Here is a 12,202-nt window from a genome sequence, read left to right on the forward strand (position 1 = left end):
TATAACCTCCATTTTCATATGGCAATGCAAGTATTGGTCTAGTAGTAATTGCTTTAATCTTTACTGAATCTGGTTGCACTCCATCTCTAGAAAAAATATGCCCCAAGAATGCAATTTCCTCCATCCAAAACTCACATTTGCTGAATTTTGCATACAATTGTTTTTTCCCTCAAAATCTGTAAAATAATTCTCAAGTGTTGTTCAAGCTATTCTGGGCTTATAGAGTAAATTAGAATATCATGGATGAACACAATAACAACGTGATCTAAATATGATTGGAAAGTCTTGTTCATCAATTACATAAAAGCAGCAGGAGTATTTGTTAACCCAAATGGCATCACAATGAATTTATAATACCCATACCTTATTCTGAATGTTGTCTTGGCAATAGATTTCTCTTCAACCCGGAGTTGCGAATAACCTGATCTTAAATCAATTTTAGAGAACATAGTTGCACCTTTTAACTAATCAAGCAAATCATTAATTCTCGGCAATGGATATTTATTCTTCATTGTAATTCTATTCAATTGCCTATAATCGATACATAATCGCATACTGCCAACCTTTTTCTTCACAAACAGAACTGGTCCTCCCCAAGGTGAACTACTTGGCCTAACGAAACCTTTATCAAGCAACTCTTCTAATTGCTTCTTCAATTATTTCAATTCCAGCCATTCTGTATGGTGCAATGGAGATAGGTGCTGCACCAGGGATGATGTCAATCTCAAAATCAACCTCTCGATTTGGTGGCAAACTAGGCATATCATCTAAGAATACATTAAGAAATCTGACCACTGAAACATCTGATACCCCTGGACTGACCTCAGTAGTATCTACAAAACTAATCAGATATGCTTCACATCCATCTTTAACTAACTGACATGCAGTCACTGCTAAAATCAAACAATTAGGAATTGTCTTCCTTTCACCCATAATTACTATTTTTATTTCTACTTGTATTTCCATAGCCACTTCTTTCGTTTTACAATCAATAATAGCATGATGTCTTGACAACCAATCCATCCCCAAGATAACATCAAACTCTATAAGATTAATAACAATCAAATCTACATGTAGTTTGACACCATCTAATACTACAGGATATTGATCTCACTACCTTATTTACTGTGATAATACCCATAGTAGGAATAGATACATATATATCATAACCCTATGCCTCTATATTACCATGAACACGCGATGCGAAATCATGTGATATGAATGAACATGTGGATATAGGATTAATAAGAACATGTGCATCATAATCATGATCAAAAAGTATAAAAGTACAATTTCAGGTGCTACAAATGCTTCACTTCTAGTAGTAGCAAATACTCTAGCTTGTGCCTGAGGTTGACCAATATGTTTTAATGGTGTTGCTGAAATAGTCAAACCTCCTCTGCCTCTGCCTGAACCAACTGGAACATTTTCACCAACACTACTCTAACCCACTATATAAGATTTTCCAACATTATTTCTTCTCACAGGACAATCTAGAATAATGTCCTAGCCTATTATAAGTGAAACTTACTATTGGTCTAGGTCCCCAACATTCTCCAATATGTCTCCCGTTGCACGTAGGACAAACAGGAGCAGACCCTCTACTAGCCGAAGCTTGTCCTCCCCCAAATCTAGATGAACTGTATCCACCTCTACTATAAGGTACTATGGAGGATCTACTAAATTGACCACCAAACCCTCGTCCATGATAACTACTCCTTTATGAACCAGAGCCTCTGAATGAAGAAGTACTAATTTTTCTTGGAGGATTACCATAAGTACCAGTGATTTTCTTCTTTTTAGATTCCATAGTATTCCTCTCGAGTGATGTTTCTTCAGCTCTCAAAGTAGCTTCAATTGAGGCAATATAATCATGAGGTTTCACTACCATTTTCTTACGAATGTCAAGCCTCAAACCTACGTCAAACTTCTTCCTTTTCAGTTCTTCTTTGGCTACTTTTTCTAGTGCATACTTAGATAATCTCATAAACTAAACTTTATACTGTGCAACTGACATGTCATTATGCTTCAACTAAAGAAATTCAAGCTTCTTTCTATCTCTATAAATTTATAGAGTATACTTCTTAGCAAATTCTCTCAAGAAATCATTCTAAATCAAAGTCATTGGTCGATCTCTGCTTCTTGGAATTGTTTCCCACCAATCAAGTGCATCTTTTTCTATTAAAGACACTTCATATAGAAGCCTCTGTTCTGATGTGCAATTAAATTTGTCCAACACCCTTTCTGTATTTCTTAACCATTCTTCAGCCTCAGCAGGATCAGTAGTACCCTGAAAAACATTAGCACCTTGTTCCCTAACCCTTTCATAATTCTTATCTATCACGGTCTCTTATTGTTGAGCTTGAGGTGCCGGTCCTTGTTGTCAAGCTACCCTTTGCATCAGAAAATCCATAAACTATTCCATAAAATTTTATACATTCGGTTGTGCAGCATTTTCAAAATGTGGCATCGTGTTGATCATGTTCAGATGCATTTTCATGACCATGCAGACTCTAATGACTCATCTAGGTCAGCTGTGTGTTCTCCTTGTCTCTCCATTTATATATGAACTGCAAACACTCAGTCAAGTTTAAAGAGCATATGTCATATGCTTAATGTGCAACATGAATCTACTCCCAATGAATCTAATCCCTGCTTTAATACCACTAAAGGTAATACCCCCGTTACATACTAACCAACATATATTTGCCAGGTGGCATACAAGCATCATAGACTATATACTATATGTAAATAGGTCAAAATATAGATTATTAAGAATCAAAACACAAGATTATTAACATATAAACATATGATTATACTTAAACATCATTTAACAAGTATTCAAAACATCTTCTTATACCTTACAAGGCACACTTCCATATACATTACATAACTACATACAAAATGCATCAGGAAAAGACTCTGCAAAACTGGCCCAACTTGACAGAACTGCTAAATGCTAGACCCCAGATACAACCAACTGATGCACTATGAAAAACAATTTTGGAAGGGTGAACCTCCAACTGAGTAAATAAATAATCAACATAATTTATATCACATACACTTAATATAAATTCCACTCAATCACATAACTTACCATGATTTATAATTTACGCATAAGTTCATACCATTCTACTCAATTCATTACAACCATCATAAGAAAATACAATTCAACAATTATGGTTAGTTCTCATGGCTCGTGGATCCCCTTTAATGTGCTGCTCCGCCTCATCCTCACTTATCACGCACGTAAGCTGCTCCGCCTCATCCTCACAATGCACACTTTTATAGCCTCTCTAAGCTTTAGCCTCCCGAGGCTTTATATATATATATATATATATATATTTTTTTTTTTTTCATAAGGAAATCCACCATTCACATGTGCATACACACTTAACATTACAGTTAAATCATTTCACTTATATCACATTCAAGCAATAATAATTGTTCCACTCAACACCAATCATTTCCATCTCATTCATTCAAACATAACATCATATTAAGCAAATATAACCATCCGCAGAACATTTGATTAAATATATGAATATGCCAAATATTAACTATTTACTTACTCAAAATACACTTATTCCTTCACCATAGAAGGACCTCCTTTCTCCACCACTTCCTTTCTAGGTCTTTGAGTTCCTGTTAATACATTCATCAATTCACATTTCATGCATATTCCAAATATTCATGTAAATGCTAGTGCTAATGCATTAGAATACCATCCCATTTCTAATTCATAGGTCTAACTCTTCCTCTTAGACTCTCAACTACTGTTTTACTATCATAGAAACATGATCCATCTAGCTATATACCAATTCAACTCAAATTAATATCAAATAAATAGCATAAGACTAATCTCCAACATCTATGTTTTTTGGACAAAATTTAGTACCAAAGTATATTTATTGTTGGGAAAAATTGGCTTAATATAAACATCTCATATTAAATAGACATATACCTTTATGTGTATAGTTTCATATCCAAGAAGAATTACTCAATTCCGACTTTTATAGATTTAATTATTCCAAAATTACTGAGCAAGGGTCATACAGCTTGATGTACCCGAGCAGTAATCTATTTGCTCAATTTAAGCTTAAATTCAGCATAATTTCTGTGCAATCATTCTATACTCTATTAATTTAGGATAATCAGACCATTAATTAATTAAGAAAGCATCAATTGAATTTTTCCCAATTTATAATCAAGAACCCTAATTACAAATTAATAATACTCAAGTAACAACTCACCAATTTCAGCTTTTGGATTGCTAATGTGCTCAAATCCTTTAGCTTTAGCTTGGCTCCTTCAATAATTGGTAAAACCCTGTCTTAATTTTAGGTTTTTTTTGGTATTTCACTCCTCTCTCTTGTTCCAATTTTTAGATTTTTGGCTAGCTACGAATTTTAGAGAAATGAAGAGGTAAAATGAGCTTGCTCATGGTTCCAATTTTCAAGATTAATCTCTTAATTGACAGCTCGTAATTCATAATGCTACCACCTACTAAAATTAGTCTTATCATTCCTAGTTTAATTCTTACTAACTATACATAGATACTAACTTTCAATTGTGTCATTTAAGTCCAATCTATTTACCAAACCTTCAACTATTGGTTCAATTAAGTCTTAAGGCTTAATACACATAACCCAAGTATTTAATCAACTTATTTAAATTAATAATCTAATATCATGCTTCTTATTCTCTACTAATAATTAATATATATCTATTCTCATAAAATAAAAATATTATTAATATAGCATCATTTGCCCAATGATTAAATGTAAATGCACATAATATGTATGATGAGAAAATGCAGGCGTTACATCTTTCATCCAATTCGACTTCCATAGGAAAGTTGAGGCCGAATTGGTTTTGGCACTCTTGCTTTTCAATTATCTATCAATCTTCATGGCCATGTGCAACATATCCTCCATCTCCATATAGTGTTGAAGCCCAACCACATTAGATATGTCTCGATTCAATTCATGCAATAACCTTACCATTGTTGCTTTGTGGTCTTCTTCCATGTTAGCCCGAATAATTGCAATCTCCATTTCTTTATAATATTCTTCAACACTCTTGGATCCTTGCACTAGACATTGTAATCTACTGTGCAACTCTCTGTGATAATATTAAGGAATAAAACATTTCCTCATCACAACTTTCATCTCCTCCCCTATGGAAATAGGACGCTCTCGATTCCTCCTCCTACTTATCACAAGTCAATCCCACCAAATAATCACATAATTAGTAAATCCTACAGCAACAAGTTTTACCTTTCTCTCTTCCGAGTAGTTATGGCAATCGAACACAAGCTCCACTTTCTTTTCTCACTCATGGTAAGCATCGGGATCGCTCTTCCCTTAAGAAATTGGGATTTTCATATTAATATTTCCCAAGTTCCCATCTACTCTCCTTGCTCCTCTTTCATCACTATCAAATCTGTCCCGGTATTGCATTAGACCCATGTTCCACCTCTTCAAAGTCATCGTAATCATATTCTCCGTGGTCCATGTCATGGGTGTACCTCGGCCTCCCATTATATTGGTTGACATGCCTAGGATGCCCCCTTTGGAACTTGACTTCACTCTCTCCAACCTCTCATCCATGCTCTTGAACCTTAGATTGAGCCGTTCCAAGGTCCCTTGTATAGCTTTCATGTACAATTTTAGGTCCACGTTCTCTGACTCCTCCTCCGTAATCCCTTTATCTTTACTTTGAGACATTATGCAAATCTGCAAATAAAGAAATTTATTGTTCCTCACACACTCTATTACGTGTTTGTAGTAAAAAAGGGTCACATTCTCGTGTTTCACACAAATTGACTTTTACCCTCTTTTAGAGTGACAACTATTACCTTTTTCCACTCTAAATCTTTTATGTAGTTCTTGTAAGAACTAAGTGTTTCTTAATCAAAACAGCCTTTTTAGAGCTCAATTGATACTAATCACTCAAAATCTTTATAAAGCTTAAGTAGCACGTTTTTAAGAAAAGCGGTTCAAAGGAGAATGTTAAGGTAAAAGTAAAATAACAAGTATGGTGTGAGGGTAGTGATATACCGTAGTAATAAATGATAAACAAGATAGCCTCAATAACTTGAATAAAATATCAATACTCACAAATGAAGAAATATAACAAACTTGAATTTTCTTTGAAGACCCGAAACTTTCTTACTTATACTATTCCTCTCTTTTCTTTTCTTTTCTCTATTTTTCTTTGTTTTTTTATCAATAACTAAATTGAAATAACTAAACTTGAATCAAAGAAACAAAGAACATGAATTGAAGGATCAAACTTTCAGACTTGGTGTATGGATGATAGATGGCAGCTAGGTTTTCAAAGGAATGGGTGAAAGAAAAAAGAAATTAAGGTTGTAAGACAAAATTTTAACATATAAATAAGGAAGATATCAAAAGATAAATAAAACTTGATTTTGAGCCTATGTCTTGATACCAAATGATGTGATTCTTGATGGATTTTGCAAGAAACACGTTGTGAAATTATTGTCGAAAACGTCTAAAGTTAGATTCATGATAAGTCTCAAGATTAGAAAGAAGATCAGTGATAAGTCTCAAAGAATGCCATAAGAACAAGTCTTGATAAGTTCATAAGTTCTTAGAAGAACCAAGAATTGCATTCTCTCAACGGAATCAATAATAAAAATATTCATTAACTTGAACCATTCGGCTAGTGTGTTTAAATTGCCAAAGATACAACCTTAACTTCCTTTACACGTTTAGGAAGAAACTAGAATAGCAAAATAAAATTCAAAGACTAAATTAGAAGTCAAATCAAATTGATTTAAACATAAGGGTAGACAAAGAACACAAAAGAAAGGAAGAACACAATGGATAAGTCTATGCTCGGTAGTGTGAGTGTTGATAAGTCCACAAAATTTTTGAAAGAACCCATAACTTAATTATTTGCAAGGTAGAAAACTAAAATAATATACTAATTACCGTCAACTATTTGGTTGGATGCGGTTTTTATAGTGCAAAAGCGTGAATTCCACATGAAGAAGAAACTAGAAGCTAAATATAAATAAATAAAAAAATCAAAGATGAATAAATGATAAGCATCATACTACACATGTTTTCATGCCCGATTGTTCACTTTTTTATGCATGATTATCCCGTTTTATGCTAGAATCATCTGTCTTTTGTTTCCCTTTTTCGTTTCAGGTCATTTTCTAAGGACACCATCAGTAATCGAGGGAAATACGTGTGAATACGGAGCAAAATCCATCAAATTGGGCGAGAATAAGCACCCCGAGGGTTGAGCACGGCCTGCACTCCGGCCGTCTTGAATTATCAAGAGGATATCCCTAATTATGCCATTTCAGCACGACTTCCGTAGCCACCACAACCTCCAGCACGGCCTGTGCTGGATTAGCACCGCCTTGGGCACAGTTTGGAAGGAGTCGGCCGGCCTGAGACTCCACAGTTCAGCCTGACTGGACTCGGCCGTCTTGAATCAACTATATAGGCGATTTTGAATTCTAATTGAAGAGGACGATTTTTGGACTCAATTCCAAGACACACACTTAATCAAATATTTCCTATACATCAATTGTAGACCTGGAGAGATCAATTTTCATCAATTGAAGGGGGGATTCCACTTATTCCAACATCGATTGAAGATCAAGACAAACTTTGGGAGCATTCAAGAGGCAACTAGGGTTTGAGATTTTGAATTTGCAAATTTAGGGTTTCTCATTCAGCTTGAAAGAGAAGGGTGTACATACCTTTAATTTGTTTTTCCTTATTTTGTTCTTTAATTGCTTTGACTAAGAACATGAGCAGCTAGATCTTTTGAATCCATTAGGGTTCACCTTTGTTGATGGATTATGCTTAATTGTTAGTTTTTTATAATTGTCATTCTTGCAATCTTCTTGCTATTCAGTAATAAAAGTTTGATGCAGTTAATTTGAGACGTTGGATTAATTGTTTATTAGGTTGTTTCTTGACATTGAGAAATGCTTGTTACAACTGGATTTTGAATAGTAAGGACTGGTAGTTAACACTTAGAGATGAGGTTGATTTACTCACCGGATTAAGAACTAACAACTCTTAATAGTCTTAAATCATACTTAATGCTAATTTGTAGTAATCTGATAGGAAGAGATTCCATTAGGTTAGTGCAGGTTTAGGAATCCGGTAAGCTCGAGAGAGGAACCGGGATTCAATTCAAGATTTAGGCACGGGTAAGCAAGATCGGCAATCCATAAAATTCATCTTTAGAATTCCATCACTTAGGCTCCCTTTTGGATTTATTTCTCTCTTTACAATTGTCTTTTAATTGTCCATTGTTGTCCTTCATTTACTTAATTGCACTCATAACCATTAGCTGGTATGTTAGAACTTTCACACCCTATTTCAGACTAGATAGTAACTCTAGGTTCACCCGATCTCCAGGGATACGACCTTGATACTCACTAGTGCTAGGCTGCATCGGTAGGTTCACTGCCTTAGGTGTAGGTTGCATAAAGAGCCCATCAAGTTTTTGGCGCCGTTGCCGGGGACTATAACCGTGAACTAGAGTGAATTGTTTTTGTGTTAATTTAGTCATTATTTGTTTTATTCATTTATTCTTTATTTTTATTATTATTTATTATTATATTATTTTTGTTGATCGGTGGTTGTGTGGACTTTCGGTTTCAGGTAGTTTATGACCAGGAGCTCAAACTCGAATCTTATAGAGCCTCTATCTGATCCAGAACGATCCCTCAGACTCTTAAGGAAGAGGTTGCAATTAGAAGAGGAGGAGATTGAGGTTGAGGTACCTGTGGATAGATTAGACACGATGGAAAATCATGACCCCCACGCCGATGAGGATCAGAGGACGATGTACGAGTTTGCTCGACCATCTTTGGATGGGACGAAAACTAGTATAGTCAGACCTGCTGTAGCGGCCAACAATTTTGAGATAAAGGCCAATGTTATCCAGATGATCCAACAAAGCGTGCAGTTTGGAGGATTGCCCAGCGAGGATCCCAATGCACATATCTCCAACTTTTTGGAGATTTGTGACACATTCAAAATAAATGGAACAACCGATGATGCATTCGACTGAGATTGTTTCCATTTTCCTTGAGGGACAGAGCAAAGAGATGGCTGCAATCTCTTCCACAACAGACGATCACCACCTGGAAGGCGTTGGCCGAAAAATTTTTATATAAGTATTTTCCTCCTGCTAAAACTGCTAAACTTAGAAATGACATATCTTCTTTTGTGCAGTTTGATGATGAAAGCATGTACGATGCATGGGAGAGATTTAAAGTTCTTTTAAGATCTGCCCACATCACGGATTGCCGGTGTGGATGCAGTTCGGACCTTCTACGGGTTGAACCTTACAACGAGGCGGATGGTGGATGCTTTGCGGCGGTGGGGCGCTAAACAATAAGAGCCCGGCGGGCTCAGAACTTGATAGAGGAAATGGCCATGAACAACTATCAATGGCAATCCTCTAAGAGCCGACCAGGAAGATAGGGAGTGGTCAACCAAGTGGACTCTACAACCTTGGCGAGCTCAAGTGGAGCTTCTAGCCAAGAAGATCGACCAACTCAGGATGCCGGTTCATGCAAATGAACGTTGGCTGCGAAGTTTTGTGGTGGCCCGCATTACGGTCGCATCATGGGAGGTATGTTTGCTTCATCCTCTACTACTTTTCCATCTAATTCGCTATGTCTTTTGATGTTGAACAGGTTAATTATATGGGAATGCCCCAAGGTAGCGAACGATCCTTACGAATACATACAACCACGGGTGGCGCAATCATCCCAACTTGATTGGAGGAACAATAACGCTCTGTGGTCCACTGGTTTTCGGAGACTTCATCAGTAACATTCACTGGACTGCACAAGCTCCTCCTCTACCGGAAAAGAAGTCAAATTTAGAGGAGCTTATGATGAAGTTTGTGACGTCTACGGAGATGAGGTTCCAACAAACTGATAGTGCACTTAGGAACCAGCAGGCCTCGATTCAGAACTTGGAGACCCAAATTGGCCAAATCTCTAAGATGTTGTCTGAGAGGCAGCAAGGAGCGCCATCACTGTGCGTTGAGGTAAGTTAGTTTCAGCTCCTTCTAAGCCTGTTTTTGATGACGCCACTATTGATGTACAGATTAAGGCAAGCAGTAAGGTTAGGGAACCTGAGGGACAAAAGGTGAAATCAATTCCAGTCAGGGAATATCAACCTAAGATTCCTTATCCTGCTAGAGATAAACAAGCGAGCGAAAGAGCGATTCGATAAGTTTTAGATATTTTTAGACAACTGCATATTAACTTGCCCTTTATTGATGCATTGGAGCAGATGCCGATGTATGCTAAGTTCTTAAAGGACATATGATGTGTGCTACTCATGTTAGCTACAATCTAAGGCAGTGTACCTATCGATGCAGTCTAGCACTAATGGCGAGTATCAAGGTCGTATTCCTCGGGAAAGCGAAAGCCCAGAGTTACTCCTTTGTTCTTTGTTATATTAACCTAAAATGGATGATGAATAAATTCTAAACTAACTATTAACTACAAGCTAAGTTCTAAGGGAGATGCAGGAGTAATTGATAAGTGAAATAATCAAGACAAGAAGACAAACCGAAAGGGAATCTAAACTAGTTGGCAATCAAACAAAAGATAAAGGATCGGTGAGTCTAATTATGCTACCCGTGGACGAATTCTTAATCAATTCGGTTTCTCTCTCGAGATAACCGAATTCCTAAACCTAATAACCTAAAGTTGGAATCTCTTCCTAACGATTGATTCTTAAATTAGCATTAAGCTTTAATCCGCCTCTATTAAGCTTTGTTAATTCTTAATCCGGCTAGTTAATTATCCTTATCTTTAATCGATTATTAACCAGTTCTTGTTATTCAAAGTTCCAATTGCCAAACGGATTTCTCAATCTCATAAAGCAATCTAAACATCATAATTCACAACGTCTCATGAATAATGCATAATCTTATTAACACTGAAAACAAGAAGAATACAAAACCAACTAAACAATCCAACAATATAATATCAAACCAACATAGCAAAGAAATCCCAATGGATTTAATCAATTTAGCTAAACATGTTCATGTTTAAAACAATCTAGGAAATCAATTACAATGAAAGAATAATGAAAATAAAACATGTACACCCTTTTCTCTCGAATTGGATGAACAGCTCCAAATCTAGATCTACACTTTGATTAATCTCCCAAACTGCCTCTTGAATTGCTCCACTACTGTTTTGCACTCGGAATCTTACGATTCCGGGATTCTTACTCACTGCAACTCTCTCTCGCACTCAGTATTGTGCAGAAACCGAACCAGCCATTAGGGCTCAATGTCACTCTTTTTTCCCTCTCTCTCCTATAAGAAAAATGAATTTTTCTTATATATTTAACTCAGCACGGCCGTGGTCAAGGCCGTGCTAGTCAGCATGGCCGGAGTCCATGCCGTGCTGAAACTGTGGATCTCACCAACTAGGGTTTCACCATGACCGTGTTGCTCCCCGTGCTAGTCACCACGGGCCGTGCTGGAGACCGTAGTGGCTATGGAAACCGTGCTCAAACTATTGTTTTGAAGACCAAGTTTTGATGGTTGGTCACGGCCAGAGTCTAGGCCGTGATGGTCAGCACGACCTTGACTCAAGCCGTGCTCAATGTGTGCAACGCGGGCTCTTGTCCGATCTTGATGAATTCTCGTCCGTTTCTGCACGTATTGATCTAGAATTGCTTAAATACCGATGATGGTCCTATAAATGTTCCTGAAATGCAAAAGAACATAAAACACGGGTGATCTGGGAATAAAAGCACAATAATTGCTAAGAACATACGCAATAATATGCAAGCAAATATGTGTAAAACTATGCTCATCAACATACTTAGCAGAGAAAGGAAGTTGGAGGAGGTCGCCTATGTTCAGCTTAATGAGGAGTGCTCAGCGGTGTTTCAGAGCAAGTTGCCAGAGAAACGTCACGATCCAGGGAGTTTCACTATTCCCTGCACTTTAGGTAATTTATATGTTGATGATGCATTAGCTGATTTGGGGGCTAGCATAAATGTCATGCCCACTAGTTTGTTCAATAAGCTAGGTTTGGGGGAGGCAAAATCCACTAGGATGTGCATTCAATTAGCTGACCGTTCTGTTAAGCTTCCTAGGGGAATTGTGGAAAATGTGCTAGTTAAGGTAAATAAGTTCATATTTCCTGTGGACTTTG

The 12,202-nt window shown here is 36.8% G+C and overlaps 1 non-coding gene across 1 annotated transcript; it reads right to left on the reverse strand.

The window, feature by feature from the left end:
• Window positions 1–9,206: 9,206 nt before the first annotated feature.
• LOC125369702 lies at window positions 9,207–9,312 on the reverse strand. Its single transcript, XR_007215378.1, has one exon. It is a non-coding gene; the product is annotated as a small nucleolar RNA R71 (small nucleolar RNA).
• Between the last annotated feature and the right edge of the window lie 2,890 nt (window positions 9,313–12,202).

Source organism: Ricinus communis, chromosome 3 (assembly GCF_019578655.1).
Source record: "Ricinus communis isolate WT05 ecotype wild-type chromosome 3, ASM1957865v1, whole genome shotgun sequence".
In the NCBI taxonomy this organism is placed as follows: Eukaryota; Viridiplantae; Streptophyta; class Magnoliopsida; order Malpighiales; family Euphorbiaceae; genus Ricinus; species Ricinus communis.